The following is a 10,118-nucleotide window of genomic DNA, read 5'->3' as shown; positions in this document are numbered from 1 at the left end:
TATTTGTTACGCGTTATTTTACGCCGCCGCTAAGTTACATGTGATGTCTAATCTTGTGTTCGGGGTTCGCTGCAGCAGGTAAAGCCTACAAACATGGACGACATGGACTACAGTGCAAATCGATTGATCACTGCATGTTTTTGAAATGTGAAAGGGTTAGCACGGTGGTTAAGATGAATGTTATGAGTTCAAATCCCAGCACCACCAGGCTGCCACTGCTGAGTCACTCTGGATTAGGGTCTGGTAAACATTAACGGCATCTGTGGGAAATGGTAGCTCAGCAGTTTCCGGTAGTTACCACAACCACTGGATTTTTGACCAGAATGTTTTGAGATTAAATCCTAGCGCCACCAAGCTATCACTGATGGGCCCTTCAACAAGGCCCATAACCCTCACCTGCTCAGTGCAAAAATAGCTTTGATCAGATGGTTGTGAGTTCAAATCCCAGCACCACCAAACTGCTCTGGCTGGGCCCTTGAGCAAGGTCCTTAACCTTCACCTGCTCGGGTGTATAAATGAGTTAAACATAAGTCACTGTGAATAAGGCTGTCTGCGAAAACAGGCATGAACGTAAATAGAACAAATAGTGGTAGGAAGTGGTTACAACACTGGACTTTGATCAGAAAGTCATAAGTTAAAATCCCAGCACCACAAAGCTGCTGTGGCTGGGCCCTTGAACAAGGCCCTTAACATTCAACTACTGGATAAAGGCCTCTGCTCACTGTCCTAAATGTAAAGCGTGTAAGTTGTCATGGGAAATGGTAGCTCAGTGGTTACACCACCAAGCACCACCAAGCTGCCACAGCTGGGCCCTTTAGCAAGGCCCTTTACCCTCACCTGCTTAGTTGTATAAATGATATAAGTCGCTCTGGAAAAGGGTGTTGGTCAAATGGCGTAAACGTGAATGGTAAAAGCATTTTTGGGAAGGTCATGAGTTCAAATACCAGCATCACTAAGCTGCCAAAGCTGGGAAATAAAACAAAGGCATTAACCCCTCAACTACAAATCTTAATGGATTGTGTTTCTATGCTGATTTTGGATTTATCTGCTTGACTATTAAACTTTTCTTTTGCTGCAACATTATGTAGGTCCTTTTTGGGGCATCAAAACAATCTTGACCAAGGCCTAGATTCCACAAATCCACTGAATGTGTGCTGTGGAATTTGGATGTTAGCATGCCGATCCTTTGAGTTCTGTGAGGTGTGAGGTGGATCAGACTTTTTTTTCAGCACATCCAGACACTGGATCAGACCAAGATCTGAGGAATTTGCAGACTAACACCTTGAACTCTTCACACTGATCCTGAACAAAGTGTGCGAGGCAGCATTATCCTGCAATTAGTGAATGCTGTTGATGTTAGATCTGTAATAACGTTTAGGAAGGTGCTATGTGCCAAAGTATCATGATGAATGCCAGCACTCAAGGTTTCCCAGCAGAACATCAACCAGAGTATCACATTGCCTCCACTGGCTCACTTTCTCATCCACAGGTAAGCGAGTCACAAACCTGGCCATGGACATGATGTGAAAGACCAGGCAACCTTCCTTCATTGCAGCATGGTCCAGATCTGATGCTCACATGACCGTTGTAGGAGCGTCCTTTTGTTTAGAAACCAAAAATTATATTTATATATAATTGATATTAATATAATCTAATTTATTTGTTCATATAAGCATTTAGGCAAGAAATGAGGTGTTCAAGAAACATCCAGTAAATTCAGAAAAACATTCATAGGATGCTTTTTGCTTCTGATAACATGGGCATTTTAACATAATAACTTAATAAAAACTTTGAAAACACAAAATGAAAACTTCTCCTCTGTCAGACATTGTGCAATTAACAAAAAAACAGCTATTAAATCCATATGAATATATTTGAACTTGTGCATTTTGCTACAGATGCAGTTTGCGAGCTCTAACGAAGTGCGATCTCTGACCGTCCAATCAAAGGACATGAAAATGCTGAGTTTATTGAGTGCCTTTAGAGGGCCCTGGAGTCAACACATCGAAATCTGTTTGGTTAAAGCTACAGCTTCAATGGACCTTGTCTGAAAGCAGCTTTACACAGATAAAGCGTTAATAAGGTTATATAAAAGAATGTGTACGTTTATTGCCCTTAAGTAAGTTGCGAGAGTGGCAAGAAAGAAAACTCCCCGAGATGGTATAAGGAAGAAACCTTGAGGGGAACCAGACTCAGAAGGGAATCCATCCTCATCTGGGTGGCACCTAATGTCCATTCATTATAGTTCTATTTTTGAGGTGTGAAGTTATAGGTGCGTAAATGCATTGCTTCTCATGCAGCCTGTGGTCCCATTGTAGTAGACTGCTGATATTAATTACAGTCCAAATGCAACCTCAAATTTCTGGAATTGCAGTGTTCACAGAAAAGGCTTATGGCAGACAGATACCTTTGGAAATGCTATTGAAGGAAGAGAATAAACTATTGTGAATAATTTAGTAGATATTCATGGACAAAAATATATTAAAACATAGTGATTCTAATCACTATGGGCAGCAGTGAAGGTTTTGTCAGTATATATAAATATCATCATCATCATCATCATCATCATCATCTTCCCCCTGCTTATCCAAGGCCGGGTCGCGGGGGCAGCAGTCTAAGCAAAGATGCCCAGACTTCCCTCTCCCTAGACGCTTCTTCCAGCTCTTCCGGGGGGACACCGAGGCGTTCCCAGGCCAGCCGGGAGACATAGTCTCTCCAGCGTGTCCTAGGTCTTTCCAGGGGTCTCCTCCCAGTGGGACGCGCCCGGAACACCTTCCCAGGAAGGCGTCCAGGAGGCATCCGGAACAGATGCCCGACCCATCTCAGCTGACCCCTCTCGATGTGGGGGAGCAGCGGCTCTACTCTGAGCTCCTCCCGAGTGACCCAGCTTCTCACCCTATCTCTAAGGGATCGCCCAGCCACCCTGCGGAGAAAGCACATTTCGGCCGCCTGTATCCGGGATCTTGTCCTTTCGGTCATGACCCAGAGCTCATGACCATAGGTCAGAGTTGGAACGGTTGGAAGTTCACTTGCTACAGAAGTGAATCAAGATAATTCCCACCTTCAGTATTTACCCTGATGGTTCTCTTCATGCTCCATGGTTTTGTGGGCGTCACTTAAGTGTTAATAATCTGTGTCAGGGAAGCGGTTTGTAGGTGACCACCACAGGCACCCGAGCATGATGAAAATCCACTATTCATGAAACCTTTTGTTAAATGCGGCAGAAAATGACGGTGTGGTTTGGCTTAGACAGACATTTACACAAAGCCTTATTAAAAGATTGATTAACGAGGCATACATACACACATACATACATACACACAGGTGTGACGACCTGCAGAACTGCATCTGTAGATGGTCCCAAATATATCTTATAATAAAGGTAGCTATAAAACTTTACAAATATCTTTAATGTGATCAAATGGATCTAACCATGGGAAGATGGTTGCTCAGTGGTTATGACTTTGGTTTAATGATCAGAAGGTCAACACCAGCATCACTCAAGCTGCCACTCTTGGGACCCTTGAGCAAGGCCCTTAACCCATTGTGCTCCTGGGGTGATCATAGCAGACCCTGCCCTCTGACCCCAGCTTTCTATCATCAGTGGGATGTGCAAAGACCTTTTTTTTCGGTGGGATCAATAAAATATTATATATATATATATATATATATATATATATATATATATATATATATATATATATATATATATATATATATATATATATAATAAAAAAAAAAAAAAGATTAGTGTAAGGTTATTACAAATTAAAAAAATATATATTTTTTGGCCTCCTCTCAGGCGTTTTTAATCATTTGTAAAATAAGAAACCTCAAACGATTAAAAAAGTCTGAGAGAATCCAACCCGCCCCTGACAGATTGAAGTTTCACTTTCCATGATCCGTGACGGACACAGAGGAATTTCGGAGGCAGTAATTTAAATATTTAACAATGTCTGAGGGATTCTGTAAAGATACAGTATATTCTGTTCTATTTTAATTCCATAAATACATTTTTGATTGTTTTTCAGTGCAATGATGTTTGCGTTGTACTTCACTGCACTGGCAATTTAGTTGATTTAGCTCCCCCTATAGGCAACTATAGGCAAGACTTGACAATTTTTATTCGAATCCTTGTTCAGCAAAACCCCTAAACTCAACTATAATATGTGGACTATGTATAATGTCTAGGATTCGAAGTCCTTTTGAATAAATAATGATGCTTTTGATTAAGCCCAAGCACATATTTTAGAAATTTTAGGCCCTGTCCAATTTTAGAAGCTGCGTAATAATGCAGTCCATGTTGGCAGATCATTTCTATATACACCCACCATTATATCATTATGAGCGGTGACTTAAATAACACTGATTATCTCTTCATTATGGCACCTGTTAGTGTGTGGGAGATATTAGGCAGCAAGTGAACATTTTGTCCTCAAAGTTGATGTGTTCAAAGCAGGAAAAATGGGCAAGCGCAAGGATCTGTGCGAGTTTGACAAGGGCCAAATTGTGATCTGGGTCTGAGCATCTCCAAAACTGCAGATCTTGTGGGATATTCCTGGTGTGCAGTGGTCAGTATTCATCAAAAGTGCTCCAAGGAAGGAACAGTGGTGAAACGGCAAAAGGGGCATGGGCAGGGAAGGCTCACTGATGCATGTGGGAAGCGAAGGCTGGTCCGTGTGGTCTGATCCAACAGATGAAGCTCAAATCCTGTAGCTCAAATTGCTAGAGAACTTAATGCTGTATTGCTTAATGAGTCAGGACTGTTTTGGCAGTAAAGGGGGGTCAACACAATATCAGGCAGGTGGTCATAATGTTATGCCTGATAGGTGTATAAAGTGTTGGAAGTTTACTGAGGAAGTTTTGAAACACTGCATGAATCTCTTTTTGCAACAATAGGTTGGGGTTTGGCTTTTAGTGTATGAGTGCTGTTTGTGGATGCTGGAAATCAAGTGACTCAAATGACCAAAAAAAAAAAAAACCTGTAATTGAGCATTAACTATAGGGAAACTCATGTTTCCTGTCTGTGATTGCACAGTAAAATGGAAGCACTCCAACTCCAAAAAACTTATCATGGATGGGAGGTTTTTGAGTTTTGCTTTTCCTCATTTAACACCATCAGCTCCTTTTTGTTTGTAATCCACCAAAAGCAGAACTCGATGTTAATGAACTTCGAGTGACGAAGATGGTATTCGGTTACAACAATACCAAACCCGAGACCTTTTTCTGGCAATCAGACCGCAAACTAAAACTTCGTTCGAAACGTCCGAAAATCCCCTTAATTTTTTGGTTACCTCTTCTTTGCTGTGGAGGCACAAATAACCCAGGGCTGTAAATTCCCCTATCCGTTGTTTATATGCTGCCCAAAGCCCCTGTCCATGAGCGAGAGAGTATTTCTTTCGTCTCTGTGAAAAAACCCCAAGCTGCATGGAATGTGCTGATAGCTTCAATTTTTTTTTTTTTATTGCATGACCGCTCTTGCGTCTGAACTTCTCTGACCAAGTCATCTGTCCGCCATTCCCGCCTTTCCCCTTCTGTTTTGATGCCCTTGTCTCCAAGGTGACGCTGGAAAACACATATGGTTCTCGAAGCATCGCGAGGACATGAAGATCAAGGGCAGGGAGGGAAAGAGAGCGAGGGATAAAGGGGCAGATCACTATGTGAGATGTTTTGTCCTGTCAGAAGTGATGTGCGTGTGTTGTTGTTTTTATTCCCCCCTGATATTTGGGTGGCCCGCTGAGCAGATAGGAAAATATTTGTACACACTGTAATGTGCGTTTTGTCTGCACGTTATCTGGGTTACAAAAATGTGTGCAATCCAGATGATTGCGTGTCAACAAAAAAGAGAAAAGTCCCCGGTATTTAACACGTCAGGGTCTAAACTCGGATTCCAAGGACCGAAAAACAATCAGAGATCGAAAAATCCTGCCACACACAATTCGAGATTCGAGAAAATCCACATTTGCTTAGTTCTGTTGCAGCTCTCAAATAGATTTCTGCTCAGCCTTGATGCAAACGTGGCAAAACTGCCTAACCCTCCCCCCTCCTCTAACAACCCATCCTCCTCCTTCCACCCCCGACCCTTCTTCCTCTTTCTCGTCTCCCACCCCCTCTCTCCTTCACAGTGCCAAACCGCCTGGGCCTTGTGGGTAATCTGTGTGGCAAAACTGGAAAAAGAATACGCTGACTTGTTGCATATGTTGCGATCCTAGATGTGTCCTGCTCTGGTTTGCACTTAGGGTTGAGGTTTTCTAGCTTTAAATTTACTAGTTCACAAAATTATCTCAGATCTCGAGGACATGGCAAAGAGTCAAAGTGGGGGATGGATTGTACGAAGGAATTTATTGATGTTATAGTTACTGGAATCCTGGATGCGTTAATTAGATGTGTGTACAAAACGTTTGTGGAGATCTGAAGCCGTAGATGTTCCTCTCTTTCGGGTTTCTCCAAGACCTGAGAAGCTAAAGCCTTTCAGCAAGCAGCTTTTTCGGGCTCCAGAGCTTCCATTAGTTAGTGCTGCCTGAAAAAAAAAAAAAAAGGTAAAATGTTCAACACATAACGATTCAGCAACTCCAGTCCGAGTGGGAGGCGATGAGAATGTAGGGAAGGAACATGGGAATGTTCAGTAATGCAGACCAGATGATGGTCATTGCATTAGAACCGCAAAGGAAGTCTCAGTCGAGCCCTGTTGTGCAGCACACTTCGAAAAACAAGAAGGTGTGTCTAAAGCAAATTCAATCGAAAACAAAGCAGACCAGGGTTTTAAATAGTATAATAGTGTCGTATGATAAGACTAAAAAGAACTAAGTCTAAATATAAGAAACAAATGCATGATTTAAGAACCATGTGAAAGGATCTGCCAGTGCAGTAAGATAATTACACTTGGTAAGATTTCTTGAAATAAGTAAACATACCTAGGTTTTAGAAAATAACTAAAATAAGCATTAAAACACTTTTTCCAAGCAGTCGATTTTGTCTAATTGACTTAAAACTAGCTTGTCATTTTGTTTGTGTGTGAAAAGATTTTAAAAACAGAGCTGCTGAACAAGAGAATTTCTCTTAATTAAAGAATCAACATCATTATATATTCTGTCTTTTAATGAGCCACAGCATTTAAACTAAAAATCTAAATCTTGTAACACACAGTAGTTATGATGCAAAAACAAAATGAAATCATTACTTACTTCTTCTCAAAATACTTAAACTAAACACTGTTCACTAAAAGATATTCAACATGAGAAAGTGAAACTGAACTACAACATTATTGAACTTCTGAATAAAACAGCCATAAATACTTATTTTTATTTACTTCTTTTACTTGTAAATCGTTATTGTGGTTGTAAATAAATGTGTTGGTGTCGACATGAAACAAGAATTTGGAATAAATAATATTAATGAACAAGTCCTAAGTGTAATTATTGAGTATTTTTTACTGGGCAGCCTTTAAACAGTTACAGCTAAAAGTCTTAAAAGATAGAAGTCCTCAAATGATGTCTCTGATGGTAAATAATCTCAATTTGCAGGTAAAATTTAATGTAATAAATTTGAAGCTTTACTTACTAAGAAAAAAACAATCTTAAAACAATAATAATCTTTCACAATCTGCTCTTCAATATTTTATTCTTGAAATAAGCTAAAAATCTATTTAAGTCTTAAGATCTGGAACTGAACCACAATCATCATCATCATCAACATTAATAAAGAAAAGAAAAGAATAACTTTACACCAGGTAAAGAAAGGAGGAATTGCAATAATCCCCCGAGCTCTTCTGAGGCTCATCTCCATCAACCAAGGACATCCATTACCAGATTAGTTTCTTTCACTCGTCATTATCAGCAGCAAGACCAGACAGTGAGATCTCTTTAAAGCTTCTGCTTGGCTTTGAGAAGAACTGCTTATCAAAGTGAGGGTGCACAGAAAGGAATGAAAAGAAGATCAGGTTTAGCCATCTTGAAATAGAGGCTCAAATCTTTTTCTCACAAAATAAATGCATCTAATAGACGCTGTAGTGAAAAAGCCATAAAACGATTCTACAGTTTTATGATGGAAAGTTTGTGCGCACCTGACCTTAAGATTGTTATGTGCTTATTTTTTAATACTTCCCATTCCACATTTCGTCCTCATTTGATCTTCACTCATCTGGGAAGATGTTCCACAAGATTTCATGGAGATGTGCTCTTTAGGTCAGTTAGTAAAGTCAGGTAGTGATGTAGGTGAGATGATGAGGCCTGGACTGCAGTCAGTATTCACATTTCATTCATGTTCAATGGGGTTGGAGCTCTATAGTAGGTTATCTTCCACTCCACTCATTGTGAAGCAGATCTTCATAGAGAGAGAGCTTTGGGCATTACCATGCTGGAACAGGTTTGCGGAAATAGCTGGTAGCTCAGTGGTTAAGGCTCTAGGTTGCTGGTTGGGGGTTCAAGCCCCGTTATCGCCAAGCTGTCACTCTTGTGGCCCTTAAGCAAGGCCCTTAACCCTCAGTGTTCCACTGGTGCTGTTTCAGGGTTAACACTGTGCTCCGACTCTGGGTTTTTAACATCACTGCGTTATGCGATGAAAGAATTTGGATTTTTGATCCAAAGGTTGTGAGCTCATATATAAGCCACACCAAGCTGCCTATTCTGGGCCCCTAAACAAGGCCCTCAACCCTGTTGTATGAATGAAATAAAAGTAAGTTGCTCTGGATAAGAGCGTCTAATGTGGAATATATTCATTCAATGCATAGAATGATATACATTTATAAAAGAAAAACATTTCACTAATATGTATTTGATTACAGTGTGATTAGAACATAGTCAACTATTTGAAGCTTAGAAAATAGTCATATTAGGAAAAGAACATTGTCCCTACAGGTGCTAGAAATAAGTATGTGACAAGTTATTGATCATGGAATTTGGTGTACAGCTTTAGGAGGGTATATATGTGAGTGGGTTCTGAAGTGGTGTTTGCAAAAGTTGCTCGGCTTTGTTACTTAAACTCTGTTAATAAACTCTATCTGGATTCAAAACCTCCAAGACTTCTGGGCAAGTTATTCTAAAATAATAATAATATATTAATATATTAATAATAATAATAATCCAGAAAAATTCCAGACTATTAAATGCTGTAAATGTAAATCTCCTAGTTTAAGGACATGGAGAATGTCATGCATCCAAAGATATATTGCAGAATTGTGTGCAATTTGGGAAATGAACCAAATATGGCTGAAAAAAGTAATAAAAAGATACCAAAAAAAGGTGTTTGAAGTGTGTGAAAAAAAAAAAAAAACCCTGTACTACCCTGAATAGAGCTTGCTCAGAGAGCAGAAATTTTCAGCTTATGTTTGCAGAACGTTAATTGATGTTTACCAGCTCGGAGGCAGTTATCCAATTGTGCTTGCCAAAAATTGCAGGGTGCACAAGCACAAAACATTTACTGACATCTGATGTTCTAAACAGCCACAGCGTACACACAGGAAATGTCCGTTTTGCTCCTCTTCGTGCGTTCTTCAATTTAAATTTACTTCTGGGGCTGGTGAAAGTTTGGTGATGAATGTCTGGTCATGCTCAGATCTCCTGGACACAAAAGAGGATTTTTGAATCAATTTGAATAATGTTCGAGACGTAAAGCTCTCTGTTTTTTTCATCCTTCAACAATATAAGTCATCAACAGCTGTAACCTCAAAGCCCATTTTGGTCCGTGCTTTTTTATGGTGAAGTCCCTCAGACAAAAAAAAAGATGCCTCCTACATTGAGGGGGGGGGACATGATGCATTTTTATAGGCTGGTGTCAAACGAATGCACAAAGCACAAACAAAACCGAGAGGTTGCCTCACAGAGTTTGAAGTATGCGAGTATTTCAAGAGCATGGGTGGAGAAGATGGTCAGACTTTCCAAAGAGGAAAATGAGCAATTTAGTTTGCATTTTTTTTTCTTTTTTTAACTCTACCGATTTGCTCATTCTTGCAAACGCATTCTCTGCAGATGGTTCGTTCCTTGAACAATGTATCTACTACTAAGTAGCACACATTACTATTAAACTTCACACAGCAACCCATTCATTTCCAAATATGCCATTTTTTTGTCTCGTTTTCTCTTTTCAGTGAGTTTCTGTGCACAGAGCACACTTAGCTCCTT

At 40.0% G+C, this 10,118-nt stretch overlaps 1 protein-coding gene across 1 annotated transcript in view; it reads left to right on the top strand.

Annotated features, from left to right (window-relative positions):
- prkar1ab (protein kinase, cAMP-dependent, regulatory, type I, alpha (tissue specific extinguisher 1) b) overlaps positions 1–10,118 on the top strand; it is a 216,246-nt gene that overhangs the window by 109,072 nt on the left and 97,056 nt on the right. The window lies entirely within an intron of this gene.

The sequence above is a fragment of the Silurus aristotelis genome, assembly GCF_946808225.1.
Source record: "Silurus aristotelis genome assembly, chromosome: 12".
Lineage (NCBI taxonomy): Eukaryota > Metazoa > Chordata > Actinopteri > Siluriformes > Siluridae > Silurus > Silurus aristotelis.
Note: the sequence above shows the minus strand (reverse complement) of the source record. Positions and strands in the feature narration are given on the sequence as shown.